The sequence below is a fragment of the Pan troglodytes genome, chromosome 4 (assembly GCF_028858775.2).
Source record: "Pan troglodytes isolate AG18354 chromosome 4, NHGRI_mPanTro3-v2.0_pri, whole genome shotgun sequence".
Lineage (NCBI taxonomy): Eukaryota > Metazoa > Chordata > Mammalia > Primates > Hominidae > Pan > Pan troglodytes.
Window position 1 is genome coordinate 3825492 of NC_072402.2, and position 17009 is coordinate 3842500.

Sequence of the window (17009 nt, forward strand, 5' to 3'; positions counted from 1 at the left end):
AATGAACTACTTTGGCCAACATCCCCATATTTGGCAAAATGATTTGCTGAAAGTACATGTGAGGAATGGGTTCAAAAAATATCTTGGTAGACATTTTTTAATGTCTCAGCCTTATGAATTTCGATGGTTTGAATGTGTTTCTCCAAACTTCATGTTGAACTGAATCTCCATCATGGTGGAATTAAGAGGTAGGGCCTGGCCAGGCGTGGTGGCTCACGCCTGTAATCCCAGCACTTTGGGAGGCAGAGGTGGGTGGGTGACCTGAGGTTGGGAGTTTGAGATCAGCCTGACCAACATGCAGAAACCCCGTCTCTACTAAAAATACAAAATTAGCTGGGCGTGGTGGCACATTCCTATAATCCCAGCTACTTGGGAAGCTGAGGCAGGAGAATTGCTTGAACCGGGGAGGCAGAGGTTGTGGTGAGCACCGAGATTGTGCCATTGCAGTTCAGCCTGGGTGACAGCGCAAGACTCCATCTCAAAAAAAAAGAGGTAGGGCCTTTGGGGAACGGATTGAGTCATGAAAGTCCATCATGTAACAAGTTGGTTGATAGTGTTGTTGATGGCATTTTTGTCTCTTTGTTCTATTAGTTATTACAAGATGACTACTAAAATCTACAAAGTTATAGAGTTTTGTTTATTTCTCCCTTCAGTTCTGTAAGTCAGGGCTTCTTATATTTTGAGTCAGTTATTTGCTGCATATGTGTTTATGGTTGCTTTGTCTTCCTGATAATTTGTCCTCTTTATCATTGCCAAATGTCCCTTTAAATCCCTATTACTATTTAGTTTTCTACATCTATTTTATTACCTATATTGTCACTGTAGCTTTTTGCTCAGTGTTTGCATGATACATATCATACATATATTTCTACCCTTTTACTCTGAAATTATGTATTTCTTTTTTAAAGGGGATTTCTTTCTTTATTCTTTCCTTTTTGTGTGTGTGTTTTGAGACAGGGTCTCACTCTTTTACCCAGGCTGAAGTAAAGTAGATTTTTTATAGACAACATGTATTTGAGTATTGCTCTTTTTTTGCAATCTTATAATCCCTGTCATTTAACTAAAGATTTAGGCCACTTATATTTAACATAGTTTTCTATATGCCTACATTTAAATACACAATCTTGCCATTTATTTTCTATTTATTCTATTCTTTTTTACCATTTTCTTTCCTGCTTTTTTTTCTTCTCTTCTACAACTTTCTATCCTCTACTTTACAAGTAAGGGTATATATTTTTCTCATTCTCAATCCTACTACAATGAACTTTTCTGCAATGTGAAGTTCTCTAGGAAAACAAACAAAGGGGCACTTTGAAATACTGTGTCTTTCACCCACTTACACTCAAAATGAAATTATAAAAGAGGTGTGTTTGAATGTGTTTGGCTTCCTGAAGTAGCAAGGAACAGCAGACATGATGAACATTATTTTATGATCTTGTTTATTCTATGTCCATACTATTGTCAAGGATACAATGCTCCTGAGGTCCTTGCTATTGAATGAATGTCTGTGTCTCCAAATTTTATACATTGAAGTATTAATCTCCAATGTAATGGTATTAGAATGTGGGGATTTGGAAGGTGATTAGTTTTAGATAAGGTCTGGAGGGTAGAGGCCCCAAGATGGAATTAGTACCCTTACAAGAAGAGGAAGAGGCTGGGTTCAGTGGCTCACACCTGAAATCTCAGCACTTTGTGAGGTCAAGGTGGGAGAATCACTTGAGGCCAGGGGTTCTAAACCAGCCTGGGCAACATAGTGAGACCCTATCTCTAAAAAAAATAAAAAATAAAAAATAAAAAAAGAAAAAGAGGAAGAGACCAGAGCCTCTTCACCACGTGAAGATACAGCAAGAAGGTGGCCATCTATAAACCAGAAAGTGAACCATCACCAGACATCAAATCTGTCAGTGCCTTGATTTTGGACTTCCCAGCCTCCAGAACTATGCTGTTGAAGCTACCCAGTTTATAGTATTTGATTAGAGCAACTTGAACTAAGACAGACCTTCCCATGAAAACATAGTCAATAAATACTGTTAAAGGTTGTGGAACCCTAATTCATCACAGCAAAAAGCACATGGCAAGGCTTTGAACCTTGTCTATTGTCTGTCTCCATCTATCTGTCTGTTTATCTATGTATCTGTTTACCTATCTGTCTGTTTATCTATGTATCTATTTACCTATCATTGATCTACATTTATTTTTGCCCTATTTATTTTATGATTTGTAAAGTGCATGCTCTGAAAAATCAGTTTCTCTGTGCCTTCTTCATTTTCTCCAGTCTTAGCAATGAGAATCAATATAGCACCCGAATCTGATGTGTGTCTCAGTTGCACACTCTACATGTTATCAAGGAAGAGAAAGTAAGTTTCTATATTCTCTTCTGACATGTCAATACCAGAATCACATATTGGAGATAAATTAGCATTTTCTATTTATTTGATCATTGTCATTAATTCTGCTAAATGATTATTGAATAATGTAAATTTATCGCCTAGGTCACTACAAGCACAAAATATTTAAAATTTCTAATTTATTTGTATATTTTGCAGGAATGTATGATAGGGTGACCAATTTCCACAAAGTAAATAATGAGCATACATTTCTTTTTTTTTTTTTTCGAGAAAGAGTCTCACTCTGTTGCCCAGGCTGGAATGCAGTGGTGTGATCTTGGCTCACTGCAACCTCTGTCTCCCCAGTTCAAGCAGTTCACCTGCCTCAGCCTCCTGAGTAGCTGGGACTGCGGGTGCTCACCACCACACTGGCTAATTTTGTTGTATTTTCAGTAGAGATGGGTTTCATCATGTCAGTCAGGCTGGCCTGGAACCCCTGACCCCAAGTGATCCTCCTTGCTTGGCCACCCAAAGTGCTGGGATTACAGGCATGAGCCACTGCACCCAGCCAGCATACATTTCTTTAGAAGTGAAATAGAAATATGAATTCAAGAATTAAAAGAAACAATATAATATTTATGAGATTTAGACAGCTTGTTCATATATTTTATCATTGATGATGATATTCATTATATATTTTTATTTCATTAAACATATTTTAAAAATGTGTGACAATTTATTTTCTAATACATATTTATAATACAACAGAAATGACCTATTTATAATTGTGTAAACATGGCATAAGATTAGAAATCTGTATCTGTAATATGATTCTACAGTTCTTTCAATGGACAATTGAAAAACCCATATTATTAGAAACAGAATTTCTGGGTCATAGGTTATATATTTTATGGTCATAATCATTTTATTAACAGTAGCTAAACCCTGGAAACAACCCAAATGTCTGTCAACAAGCAATGGACAAACGAGTTGATGTATTCATGCAATAGAATATCACTGAGTAATAAGGATGAATTAACTATTCTTGCAATAAACAACATGGATAAATTTCACATTCGTAATGTTGAGTGGAAGAAGTTGGATTAAAAATTACATATAATATACATCAATTTACACAAAACTGTAGAGCAGGCGAAATTAGTCTAAAGTGAAAACACTCAGAACAATTTATTTAGAAGAAAATAAACAGTTAAGTGAAAAATTCTGTTTGGAAATATAAAAACCCACATTTGGTAACTTATGGGTTAAAGAAATGATGATGGAATTTTTAAAAAAGCTAAAACTAAGTAATAGAAATAAAATGTATCAAAAGTCATGAAATGCAGCAAAACATACCTGAGAAGAAATGTTTAGCTTTAAATGCTTATATTTAAAAAACAGAATGACTGAAATTTCTGAAGTATGAATTCTCCATCTTAAAGGTAGAACAAGATCAATAAACACCTCACAAATAGGAAGACGGTAATTTACATTTTAAAGAAATATTTTTTTACAAATTTATAGCCTACATCTGCAATTTTGTCGCATACATAGGTTGTGTAATGGTCAAATCTGGGCTCATACAATACCTAGTACCCAAACAATGTATGCTGTACCCATGAATCAATTCCTGTTCATCCTCCCTTCTCCCACCCCGTCCTTCTCCTAAATCTCCATTATTTATCCTTCCACTGTCTGTGTCAACATGAATACATTTTTCAGCCCCCATTTATGAGTGAAAACATGCGTTATTTGTCTTTCTGTGCCTGGCTTGTTCCTCTTAAGATAATGGCCTCCAGTTTCATCTATTTTGCGGCAAAAGACACGATTTCATTCTTTTTTATGACTGAGTAGTATTCCAGGTACGGTTGTTTTTCACTTTACTGTGTATTGTGCAGTTCTCCAAAGTGCTGTACTTATCTCCCTTCCTACTAGCATTGACTGAAGCTCCACTCTTCTGCAAATTTGTGAAGAAAATGTAATTCTTTGTCATTTTAGTTTATATTACTGTACATTACATTACATTGTTAATTACCTCTCATTGGCTAGCAAGATTGAACATCTGTTTATGTTTGTATGCATAAGAATTTCTCATCTGTCAATTGCTTACATGTGTCCATTATATATTTGAAAGTCTTTTCATATTCTCTGGATACAATTCTCTTTTTTGGAAAAAAAAATATTTTTTAGTATATTACTTGTATTTTAATGTTGATTATACTATGTTTTATTATATGAGTTATAAATGATAATGTAGCCATATTTATCAAATATTTCCTTTATTATTCATACAGATTTTGTCTTGTGAAATAAATTATTCTCCATACCAAGGTTTGGGATGCTAGGTTTTGTTTGCATAAATTTTATTCAGGATTATATACATATATGAGTATATAAATATTACATATACATATATGTACAAATACACATACATTTCATACATATTATATATCAGTGAAGACATGTAATGTATTATACATATAAAATATTGACAAATATTACAATAATTATATAATTGGTCATTTAACTCAAATAACTAAAAAACTGACAAATTATTCCCAACTCTTCCTGTTGCTGTTGTCTTACATATAAAATGGAGATTATTTATCTTAATGTGTTTTGTCAGGGCTTTACACACTTATAAAAGTGAAGTGCTTAGAACAATGCCTGGTATCTTAAAACGCTTAATAAAAACTCGGTATCATTTTGTTATCATTATTATGTTTTATACGTTTGTTTTCTGGCCTTGGTACAAGGCTAGGCTAACATAATAAAATGGCATGAAATTCATTTTGTATGATTTTAAAAAATATCTACTCTATCTTGCAATCTATTTCATAATACAAGTATTATGTGAACATGATTTTTTTCCTTACAACCATTTAGCTTGTTTGTACATTTTATGAGTCTTTAACTAAAATGCTTTTTATACATGCTCTCTCTTTTATATTTAATTTATATTGATTTTATTTTTTATGCTATTTTAAAATTTGTTTTTCCTCTATTTTTCCAAATTTTTGATTTGATTAATAATGTTCATTCCCTATCCCTTTGTAGATTTTGAATATAAAGTAGTAACTTTTCCCCTAAATATTATGTTGATGTACCCTACAAGAGCTTTGGTTTTATTCTGTTTGAAATATCTTCTAATTTCCCATAGAATTTTATCTTTGAGTAATAAATTACTTGGGTCTTAGTTTTTAATTTCCAAATGCTTTAGTATTGGTGACTATTTTGTGTTACTTTCTCCTGGTATTTTTTTGTTAAAAGAAAATAATATAAACTTTTTTGGCTTTTAAAAACTTTTCTGAATCCCACTGCATGTTAAATTTTTAAAAGTTGTATACGCTTAAAAAGAGAACTGAGAGTTTTGAAATCCTTGAGTACAGGTTCCTAGGGTATTTATCCGATCAACTTTGATAATTTGTGTTATTCAAATTTTTTATTGTAACTAATTTTACTTGCTTGCTTTATTCATTTTCAGAATATTTTGTTAAAAGCACTTATTACAATGACAGATTTGCCCACTTTTTTTGCTTATTTGTCATTGTTTATGGACTCTATGTTATTGTGTACATGAAGGATATAGTTTCTTTGTTTCCACAGGTGTTTCTGTTTGCTAAAAAGTCTATTTCATTTGTTATTGACAGTTATACCATCTTGTTTTACTAGTTAGATTTTTTAAATCTCTTATTTTCACTATTTGTGCTTCTTTCTGTGTTTCGAGTTATTCTTTTATAATGGATGTAGATAGATTTTTACTTGCTTCTTTCTGATAATCTACAACTTTGAAAAAGATAGTTTATTATTTCTATCTTTATTTTAATTGATAACATATTCGGGGTTATTTCTGTCACTGTATGTTAAGTTTGTAATTTACCATGTATTCTCATTTCTTCTTTTCTTCTTAGTCTACATTTTTTTTAAATTGCATTAAATTAGGCTTATCTACTCATTTCCCCCTTATTATCAATTTGATACTTTTATGTCCTATCTATATAAAAACACCAAAATGTTTACTGATATGGTTTGGAGGTTTGTCCCCTCCAAATCTTGTGTTGACCTATGATGTCCAGTGTTGGATGTGGGGCCTAGTAGGACATGACTGGATCATGGGGGAGGATCCCTCATGAATGGTTCAGCACCATCCCCTGGGTACTGTCCTGGTGATAGTGAGTGAGTTCTCATGAGACCTGGTCATTTAAAAGTGTGTGCCGCCTCCCTCATCCCTCTTGCTCCCTTTCTTGCCGTAAGAGGCGTTGGCTCCCACTTTGCCTTCTGCCGTGATTGGAAGCTTCCTGAGGCCTCTCCAGAGGCTGAGGCTGTACCATGCTTCTTGTACAGCTTGAAGAACTGTGAGCCAATTGAATCTCTTTTCTTTAAAAATTGCCCAGTCTCAGTTATTCCCTTATAGAAATGCAAATGGACTAATACATTTGTTTATTGTATAAAACCAATCAATAGCTTTATGTGAAGATTTTAACTTTTTTTCACCAATAAAATTTTAATGTTTAACCAACATTAAAATTTTATTGGTGTAAAAATGTTTAACTCTCAACCACTTGTTCATATTCATTGGCATTTTGTTCAGTCTATTATTTTTCATATTATTTTTCACCTCACACATGACTATTTTTAGTAACCATGTTTTTTCAAGTTTATCTGTGTTTACCAATATTTTGTCTAACATTTTTCCTATCATACTCTTTATTTCCGTATTTGTATTTTTAAAATTGAAGCACAACCTTTACTATTCTCCTGGTTCTGATGGGATAATGTAAATATTCTGTCTTGATTAAATAAAAAAACCTCTCGCGTTTTATGTTTGAATGACTATTCTTACCAACTAAAAAGGAAAGGTCAAAACATAATTATTTTATATAAAACAACAAAAATTGTCTTAAGAGAGAGCTTTTAATAGACCTAGGCCTGGAAAGAGAATCATGTAAAATAGAAACAATATTCATAGAAACACCAGATCTGTACATTTTTGCTTACGAGATTTGGCAAAATCACAAGTAAGAGATGCGACTGATACTGTAGTTGGACATGCATTTTAGGTTTAAAATTATTCCCACAGTATATATCACACTGCACAATGTTTTCCAGATTTTATAGTTGCTGAAAAACTAGTTATTGTCATTTTGAAAGTCTTATGTCTTTTATTTGTTTGTGTTAAAGCTTTCCTCTTGGTGTCTTCTGTTTTTGAGGTGTAGACTTTTTAAAAATTGTTTTTATAAGTGTTTAGGTGCTTTCAAATTGGAGATTTATGTATTCCTTTAATTCTAGCATTTTTTAAAATGTAGACTCTCTTAAAAAATCTTCTTTCTCATTTAAAATTGAAGGTCAACCTTTACTATTCTCCTGGTTCTGATGGGATAATGTAAATATTCTGTCTTGATTAAATAAAATCTTTTTGTCTACTTCTACTTTTTGTCTTTTTTATTATAGTCTTCAATCTCTCAATCTTTATTTCCTATACTCTATTTATTTCTTTTTCTGGGCTACCTGTGAGTAATTTTCTTCCGTGTCTTTCAGTTTAGTAATTCTTACTTATCTATATCTAATTGCCTATTTAATTCTTTGATAACAATTTTAAAATTCACCAGCAGTTTTTGTGGATGCTCTAGGCATTTTGCTTGTTGACTTTCTGAAGGGTCAGAGAGAGATAAGAGGCGCTTCTTAGGAGACTGTTTTGAGAAAGCCAAGCTTTAGCAGAAAGATGCCAGTGAAAGCTTTACCAGAGCCCTTCATCACAGCAATGCAGCAACGCACCTGCTCATTCCTCTCACAACCAAGGACATTTGTGTGAGAGTTTTGATGGGAAATCTTTAGGCATCCTCCTTATGCTTCTGAATTGGCTCCTTCCAACTTCTTTTCGTTTCCTAATTTTAAAATATCTGTAAAGGGAATCCATTTTTCTTCAGTTAATAATAATAATAATAAAAGACTGCATTGCCAGGGTTAAATTCCCAGGACCCTCAGTCCTTTAGGGATGGACAAAATGGGGGCATCATCACTTACAAAAATGTCTTGAATTTGATGGTGATTATGTTGAGAAATAAAGTTCATATTTTTTATTTTTATCTTTTTTTGTATGAACTTTTAAAAGTCCCCTATATTATAGTATATCTATATTCTAGCTGTTATCTATTTATCAATCACCTACCTATCTATTATCTATCAACCAATCTATCTGTTCTATGTATGTATGTATCTGTCTATCTATCTGCCTATCATATATCTATCTATCTATCTATCTATCTATCTATGTAATATGTAATTTATCAATCTATTGGTCTATCTATCATCTGTCTATATCTATTTATCTATCTTCCTATCTGTTTATCTATCAGTCTCTATCTGTCTTCTATCTACCTGTTTATCTATCTACCTGTCTATGTCTTTCTGTCTATCTATTTATCTACCTACCTATCATCTGTCATCGACCTATCTATGCCTGTCTCTCTCTGTCTGCCTGTCTATTTATCTGTCCCTTTGTCTATCTGGTTATATCTCACTTATGCTCCACCTGTGGAAGAAGCAGAGTTGACTGTAGTTAGGACTGCTCTGTTTCCAGAAGTCCCTAGTCTATTGTTTGTGCCTTCACTCTTTGAAAAATAACCTTAAATTTTCAAAATCCAGGCTCTTAAGAATCCATTCTTGACTTTCAGGACATTTTCTGCAACGTGGCTCAAAAAACTTGAAATCCAAAGGAAGGGAACGGTCTTGGTTATTCCGAGTCTGCTGTGGCATTCCTCCTTGTGACATGGACACAGGGGGCAGCACCAGGACAGGGCAGGCAGCGGCACAGCACGACCCACAGGGGTGTGGAGCCCCAGAGGCTACTTCGATTCCTAGCCTGCTCTGTGTGCTTTGCTTATCTATCATTTTGTTGCCATCAGATCAGCAATAACTCACATATTTAGCATCACTGATTCAAAGCCATACTTCAAGAAGAACAAACTGACAATGCCCACCAATTACCTTGTAATTATTTAGTCTAATTTATGCTAAAACTCTTAAAATATATGGAAGTATTGAAATAAAATAACAATTAGCTTTCGATGCAAAGTATGACATTTTAGGGCTGTTCAAACAGTGTTAATATGTCAAATCCACCTCAGGTAAGCAGTGACCACCATTTAAATAAAAACATTCTACTTTAAGAATGAAGTGTGAACCCAGATATAATTTATTATTTTAGTGATACCTAAGGGATATTATTAAGTTAGTACCACTTGTCCATATTTGATTAGCCACGCAATATCAATACCCAATTTTTAAGTGTACAGGGCCCTTTTCTGTATTACAATATTTTATGAATTACATATGATAGTGCTGTAATTCAGATCAACTTGAGCGGCGGGTGACCTCCTGACACTTTCTTAAATACGTGGACTCCAGATCCGAAATGTGGAAGGGAGCACATTAAATCGTAATTAAACCAGTGATATGTTTGCCATAGAAAACTTATTTGTGGATGGCGGAGATTGAAATGATAATGGGGACATGAACACCACAGATAGACCCTCTGTTAAAATAAGAAATATGTGAGTATAATGGATTTAATAATATATATACAGACTTTCAAATAAAGGTGATCAGACTCCAGGTTGTTCCTTGGCCTTTCCCACTCAATTGCCTGTCCAGACAACTCTAAAAATTCCTCTAAGTCTCCCTCGAAGACATGACTGAATAAAACCAAAAGTTTCTATTGGCAACAACTAAAGATATGTGAGCCTTATTTAAGAAATAAATTTTAATTGAAAGATAAATGACCTGCAATGTTCTTTGTATTAATTTGAAAATAAATGGAAGCTTCAAGAGGAATACAATTGATTTTTTTCTGTTCCATTTTATTGGCAGCAACTTTTCTAAACTCAAAATTGGTAGACATTTAAAAATCTGTTTCATGCTTTTAAAATACGGTTTTATTTTAAAAAACTAAAAATTCTTAAGAAATTAAACTCAAAACTCACCTGCACTTGTAATTGCTTAACGCTGGGGTCATGGCCATTAGGGGCAGCCCTGTGAAGGGCCAGACATGAATTCTGCATGCAAATCATACTGTCGGGGAAGGAAAACGCGTGATCGATATTCAATCCAAACAAGGGACAAGAAAGTCACCAAGCAGTCTTGCTGGGGCCAGCGTGTGAACTACACTGGAACTGCAGTGAGGGTAAAAAAGAGGAAGGGGATGCTTACAGGCTCAGGAAACTGCGGGGAAAAGCGAGAACTAGAACCAGGAGAAGCCCGGGGGCTCAGCTCGTCCACAGCATGATTCACGCAAAGGACACAGGAAGGCGGGGAGGGTTGGGGTGGGGACCATCACTAAGGCTGAGGCCTGTGTCTCAAGAGGAAAGGGAAGGTCTCTGAGCCATGGGGTTGGTGACCAGGGTTCCACTGGAGGAATTTGAATGCCGTGTTGTGAAGAGGCAAGAGGGATCTCACATGAGCGCCCACCATTTGTTAAATATGTGCTCTACATAATGCCTGATTCCCCCAGAAACCCTGAGCAATAAGTCTTACTTTCTTCATCCAAGGTGATGAAACGGTGAAGCAAAGCAGCCTTAATCCAGGCAAGACCAAAACTCAAAGGTGTCTGGCTTAAACCTCGGCCTGTCTCCCCACCCCATGCGCCTCCCCAGAGACTGGGCATGACTTGGTTCTGTTGGTTACCGTGAAGGAGGAAGAACCTAAGAGAGACAGGGCAGGGAAAGCCGGTAGGTTAGGACCCTAGCAGGGAGGGACGGGAGATAGAGCGGGATCCTATGGTCGCGCAGTTCCTCCTGGCAATGTACCCGGAGATGGGAAACAGCTGTCAGGTCCCAGGGCCATGCCCCTGTGGGTGAGAGGCTTAGAAGTCCCAGAAGGCAAGTGCCAGCTGTGGCTTCCACACGTGCTAGTGACACGTGCGCCTCCGTTTCCTCTTCTAGCACATGGGCATCACCGCGTTTCCCTCACAGCTTCGCACGTGAGATCGCAATCGACAATGCAGTGAAGCGCCCGCAATGGGCTGCAGATATTAAGCAGTGAAGACAGTGAGTTACTCAGCTGATTTGTTCCGTGGAGAGTCAGGCTACCTGGTCATCCTACTCAATATCCAGGCCTGCCCGAACCTCAAGACTGGGTGGGCACCGTTCAGAGGCCCCCAGCCCCTGCCCTTCTCCTGCGAGGGCCGAGCTCACCATCAGATCCCTGGGGCTTGGAACTAAGTAGCCACTTCATAAACACATGGATTTTGGGGTGCCCCGGCCCCCATAAAGAGATCAAATTATGTCTCCTGCATTCTGCTGTAATGAAATGAATCATAAAATATGTTTTAGAAGAAAATTACTATAAAAAGTTTCAAAATTTTTATTTAAAAAGGTAAGTTATAGACACCTGTAAGATAATTTCTGGTAGAAAAGTTGATTGCCTGCTGACCCTGAGTATGGGGAACAGCCAATATTCAGCACTCCTCACTCCTTATTCAGCCTCCAGCACCTTTGTGTGGTGCTATTACTGTTTGCATGGACAGTTGGCAGGCTCAGGAAAGTGAAATACCTTCCCAGGTCATGGGGGCAGTACCTGGGTGGAAGCTTTTCTATTAATTGAAACACTTAACACCTTTTTGTTAGCGAAATGAGACGTACATAGGTAAAGCCATATTAATTGACAGAGTTGGTAGATTAGAAGTCTGCTCAGTGAAGTCCTGAATTATCCAAAACCATGTCAAACACACAGCCTAGTTTTGTCTGATTAACACAAATTCCTTCTTCATAAAGAGTCACCAATAGATCTCATTTTGCCAGTTATCTAAAGACTGTGGTTCTTTGAATAAGCCAACTCTCAATTCTAGAGTGTTTGTTTTATAGGAGTCTTCAGTTTTCATTCCAAGTCACAAAGAACCACTTGTTCTTCACATGAAAATAAATATGCAGAGAGAGAGACAGAGAGAGCAAGAAAGAGAGAGAGAGAGAAGGAATAATTACGTACAAAGGATAAATCAGCTAAACAAAAGTGATTTGGAACTTAAAAAGCAAAAAGGGGAAGAGAGAATGGAAGGAAAGAAGTAGTTTAAGGAAAGGTGTGATGTTTTTCAGCTATCTTCTGTCTAAAATTAAAAACTACAAGACTGTGCCTATTTTTGCCTTTATTTTTCTCTTGAAATGTTTAAACTTTCACCATGGGTGAATCACAAACCCCTCAACCGAGGCCTAGTGTCCTGATGGTGAAGCCTCCTGGGTAACCAACAAAATGCTTTTCCAAAGCAGGTGCTACCGGAGGACTCTTCTGTCGGGACAGCCCTGGCCTGGGTCTGCCCTGCTTGCTCAGCACCTTAGGGGTTAAGAACAAGCCTCATCTATGTCTTGCTTTGTGGACCTGCTTTAGGCACGTGGAACTGGTTTGATTCTTAGTTGGAGGAAGCAAAACACAGAAAATAAGTCAGGGACAGATGTCCTTGGAGCCAGTGACAATTTAGGTTCCCAGTCAGGACTGTGAACTTCTACAAAGCACAAAGGTTTCTTGGGCAAGAAGCCACCCAAGAGTTGAACCAAATCAACCCCTGGCTGACACAGCACTCCACGAGGAGGCGGTCCCAACCCAGGCAGAGTTCCAACACTTTCCCCTTGTGAGGGCCAGAAGGACCTTCCTGCTCTCCTCCCTGACCTGAGCTGCCGGAGACTTGTAAGGCATCCCCATCCACAGCTTCTGTTGGAATCTGCAGGCCTGCAACTTCCATTACAGACTCCGGGTAACGTTGATGGGGTTTCCCGAGTAATCCTGTGAGATTTGTTTAATAACTATGCTGTTTCAAAACAGAGAAGGGATGGGTGTTCTAATTTAATTAGAAACTCCTATAATCAGTGCCTTTCCCTGCAACCGCAGAGTGTGTGGTGCTCCTCCACCGGTGGCTAGGAAGACTTTCTTACATTTGCTGGCAAGCCACTGTGTCCGACACATTGGGGGGTGTCAGCTTTTAATTGTAACTGTCTTGCAGAGCGGTGTTGTTTTAATATCCTGTATAGATTTTTATGTAATACACTTACTTGCAGGCAGCCCGAAGCAAGAATCAATTCTGTGAAGGGCTCTTCTTTTGTTAAAAGCCAATCTTGTTTTAATGATGCATGAAGAAATATTCGAGCATTGACATTTTTCTGTCAGGTTTCTTTTGAAAAATCAATTAAGATAATACTGCTTTGACCTAGTTATCTAGTTAATGCTTATTAGGAATGTAATATGATTTACTGTCAGCATAATAATTTTTGTATCTTATCCCATTAGCTTGTGCATATTTCAAAGTGTATTACACAATGGTCACTTCTTAAAATGTAATGTAGCAGAATGCATTAATTAGATTGACTAGGATCATTAGACAGAAACTGTCTCATTGGCTCCTTGTATCAAATTTGTATACAATCTTTATCAAGATAATGCATTATTTACATGCCTAGAAACCTGCTTCTTGACCAGAGAGTGGACTTAGCCACTTTCTGCATGCCCAACTATTCTTTTACCAATTACAAATTACTTGATTCTTTTGCTTAAAATTGATTAATTTGGGATTTGTCATTATGCCTGAAATGTAAGCAAAATAAGTCTCCAACAAATTAAGAATTGTCCTCCCAGAGTCAGTCCTTAGCAACTTGCCATGCTGCGAACATTCAGATAGTATAAGGTGTGCTGGGAAATCACATAAATATGCAAAATTGAGCATTATTTCAAAAGGGTCCTCGCCTTTCTTTGTTGCCTTTGTGTTAACAACTGTCGATGGCACTGTCAAGAAGGGAGCAATGGCCAAGACCCTTCCAGGGAAATTATTGATTTCTGCCCGTTCGGGATTCTGAAGTAACCAGCGGCACTGCAAGCTTAACCTTGTTAAGTGGAACCCAAGTTAAATCTCTCACCGCTTCCAGCATGAGGCGGGACCAGCAGTGCAAGTTCGGCTCTCTCAGTTAGGACTCACCCTTGTCCTGGGAATCTGCCAGAATGTGACAGGCGGCCAAGCCACGTGCTGTGCCTCTGAGACGATGCCGGTGAACTAAGGAGTGACACACCTTTGCAAGTCAGGGCTTTCGGCAGCCTCCCCCAGCTGATCATCATGTATTTCTGTTTCTCTGATAGGACCCCGCCAACACGCATATTGACCCAAGGAATCTTCGGGATGGACTCTGCTTCTGATCACATCTTCACCTGCTCGAGGATCACCTGTGGCACGTCGGGCTCTGAATGCAATCCCCAGGTCACCCCATTTCATGCGTCTGCATTCTTAACCTCACTGCCCATTAACATGCATCTCAATGCATCCAAAATACCGCACCCCCATCACATCAGAGAGCATTAAAAATAAGGCAGCTCAATGCACAAAAATGAGGGCGACAATCGGAAACACAATGATGTTTCTAAAGAATGTCCAACCTTAACTGCAGCTTTTCAGTTTCCAAATTCTCTCTTCTTTATCTCGTCATTTCCCTGAATCACTGGGGCCCAACAATACCATTCTCAGTCAGATGTCTGCCTGAGACACATCATTTCAAATTCACCGGTAAAATGTTTGCAGTTACCAGAAGTGACCTTGTTTTACACACCAACGTGATGAATTTATGTGGGTGGCTTAGTGGAGCTGTTCATTTCCAGCTTGGTAATATTTTAATTAATTAAAAGGGAAAAATCAATGAACAAAGATTCTGTTTCCTATGATATTTTATATTTTCTACTTTTATTCAAAATTAAGGGTTTTAACATTTTTTTCGGTTAGTCACAATTTTTGTCTCCCTGCCTCTCCCTGGTTCTCTCTCTTTCTCTCTATTCCCCCACCCTGCCCCACCTCTGATTCTCTCTCTCCATCTTAAAATGTATTTCTCCAGGGGCATTTAGGGTGCAAAAGGTTGCCAATTGTTCTTAGTGCAGAGAGCATCTGAATCCTGTAGTGTGTTGATTTGAATAAAGCAAGGAACGCTCTTCCTACCGTGATGGCCTCTTGCAGGGCTGAACGGGAAAGGGACGCGGCACAGTCTGGCAGTGCGTGGGAGCAAACGAAACCTGCACAAAGGGAGGCGGAAGAAAACAGGGAGGGATCTGAACACACACTCAATAGGGATCCATTGTGGAGGAAGCCAAGCTAAGGGAGAGGTGCTGCGATGCTCTCAGGCGTGTGCACATTTGCATACGGGCTCGCAGACCCCGACGCGGCGTCGGGCTTGTCACTTTTAAGCACCCAATTAATTGACTTGACGGTGCGGTGAGCTTCCTCCTTTCAGAGAGATACTACTGCGGACTGCGGTTTTAATTACATGAAATATTAACCGCGGATTGAAATTGGAAACCTGAAGTTATTGTTTAATGATCATTGATCAGATGCATAGTCCAAATAAAGAAAATGAGGGTGGTGGACGTGGGCATTTGGATTTGGGTTTTACGTTATTATCTCTTTCCTAACTAGGCACTTTTCCTGCGTATCTGAACTCTTTTGCCTTTTAACTGTGCCTGCAGTTGCTATAGTGATGGCATAATTTTGTAATGGTCTAAAAATGACACTGGCATAGATACTGACAGATAGGAATTAATTCACTAACAAGTAATTATGTAGCGAAATGTTGACTGCCATGCAGAAGGTGCACGGTGACACATTTTCTGTTTTTCAGGGATGGCAGTAACATTAGCGTTGGTCATTAGCGGTAGACATCTCAGTACAGTGTTGGATACAGACTTATATGCAGACCTATTTAGTTACCTGTGTGACAGGCTTGTTCAGGACACCAGAAACAGCTGTCCCAGCCTGTATGAGCCAAAATAATTAGGCCTGTCATCTTCTCGCTCTGATTTCCCCTTCAACCTGCTCCACAAAATGCAAATATTTGGCTTTCATTGTCACATTCACCTTGACATGGATATTGCTTTGGTGCATAACTGGATGAGATGACTCAGAATTTGCATTGTTCATTCTAATAAATTTGCTTCCCCTCCATTGCATGGCAGGACCCATCAGATAAAGTCTCCCGGAGTGTCATCAATCACCAGCCTTGACAGACGGCTTTTGCCTTCATTTGTTACATACGAGAACATGCTTAATTATTTGTCCTGTAATTAGTTGGGAAAATGTCAGGAAATGTCAACTCTCTGTTCGCTGTGGAAGGACTCGGCTTGAAAGCCGGGATGACTGAAGTGTCATTAATGCCACCTAACTAGATGAGGATCAGCTGGGGAGAAGGGAGAGCTTCTAAAAAAGTAATCACGGTGAGTTAGGGGAAACGGAAAATCAGCCCCCATAACAAGATGTGAGTCCTATTAGCAAACAGTTGTGTTTTTTATCTGCTAGTCCTCACAATAAAATGTGGGAGAGCAAACTGAAGAACAAATATGTTGGATTGATATAATTTCTGTCACATTCTCCTTGTCATCTCCTAAGCCAATCACGCTTAATGTATTACTATAGGGGGCACCTAATATTTAATTTGCAGATTTAAAGCTCATCTTACCATTCGATCCCACAGTGCAAAATTCAGTGAATATGCAAAGGTGAACAGTTTTGCATTCATCTAATGATGTGATGAATTGAATATGTAAAATTAAAATTGTCATTCTGCTGTTAGAACCCTTTACTAATAAAAGCAAATTGCTGTTAATCATTACTTGGCAAAAGAAGACAAAAACAAAAAAATATATATATGTAAAAAGATGCACTGAGGATGAAAA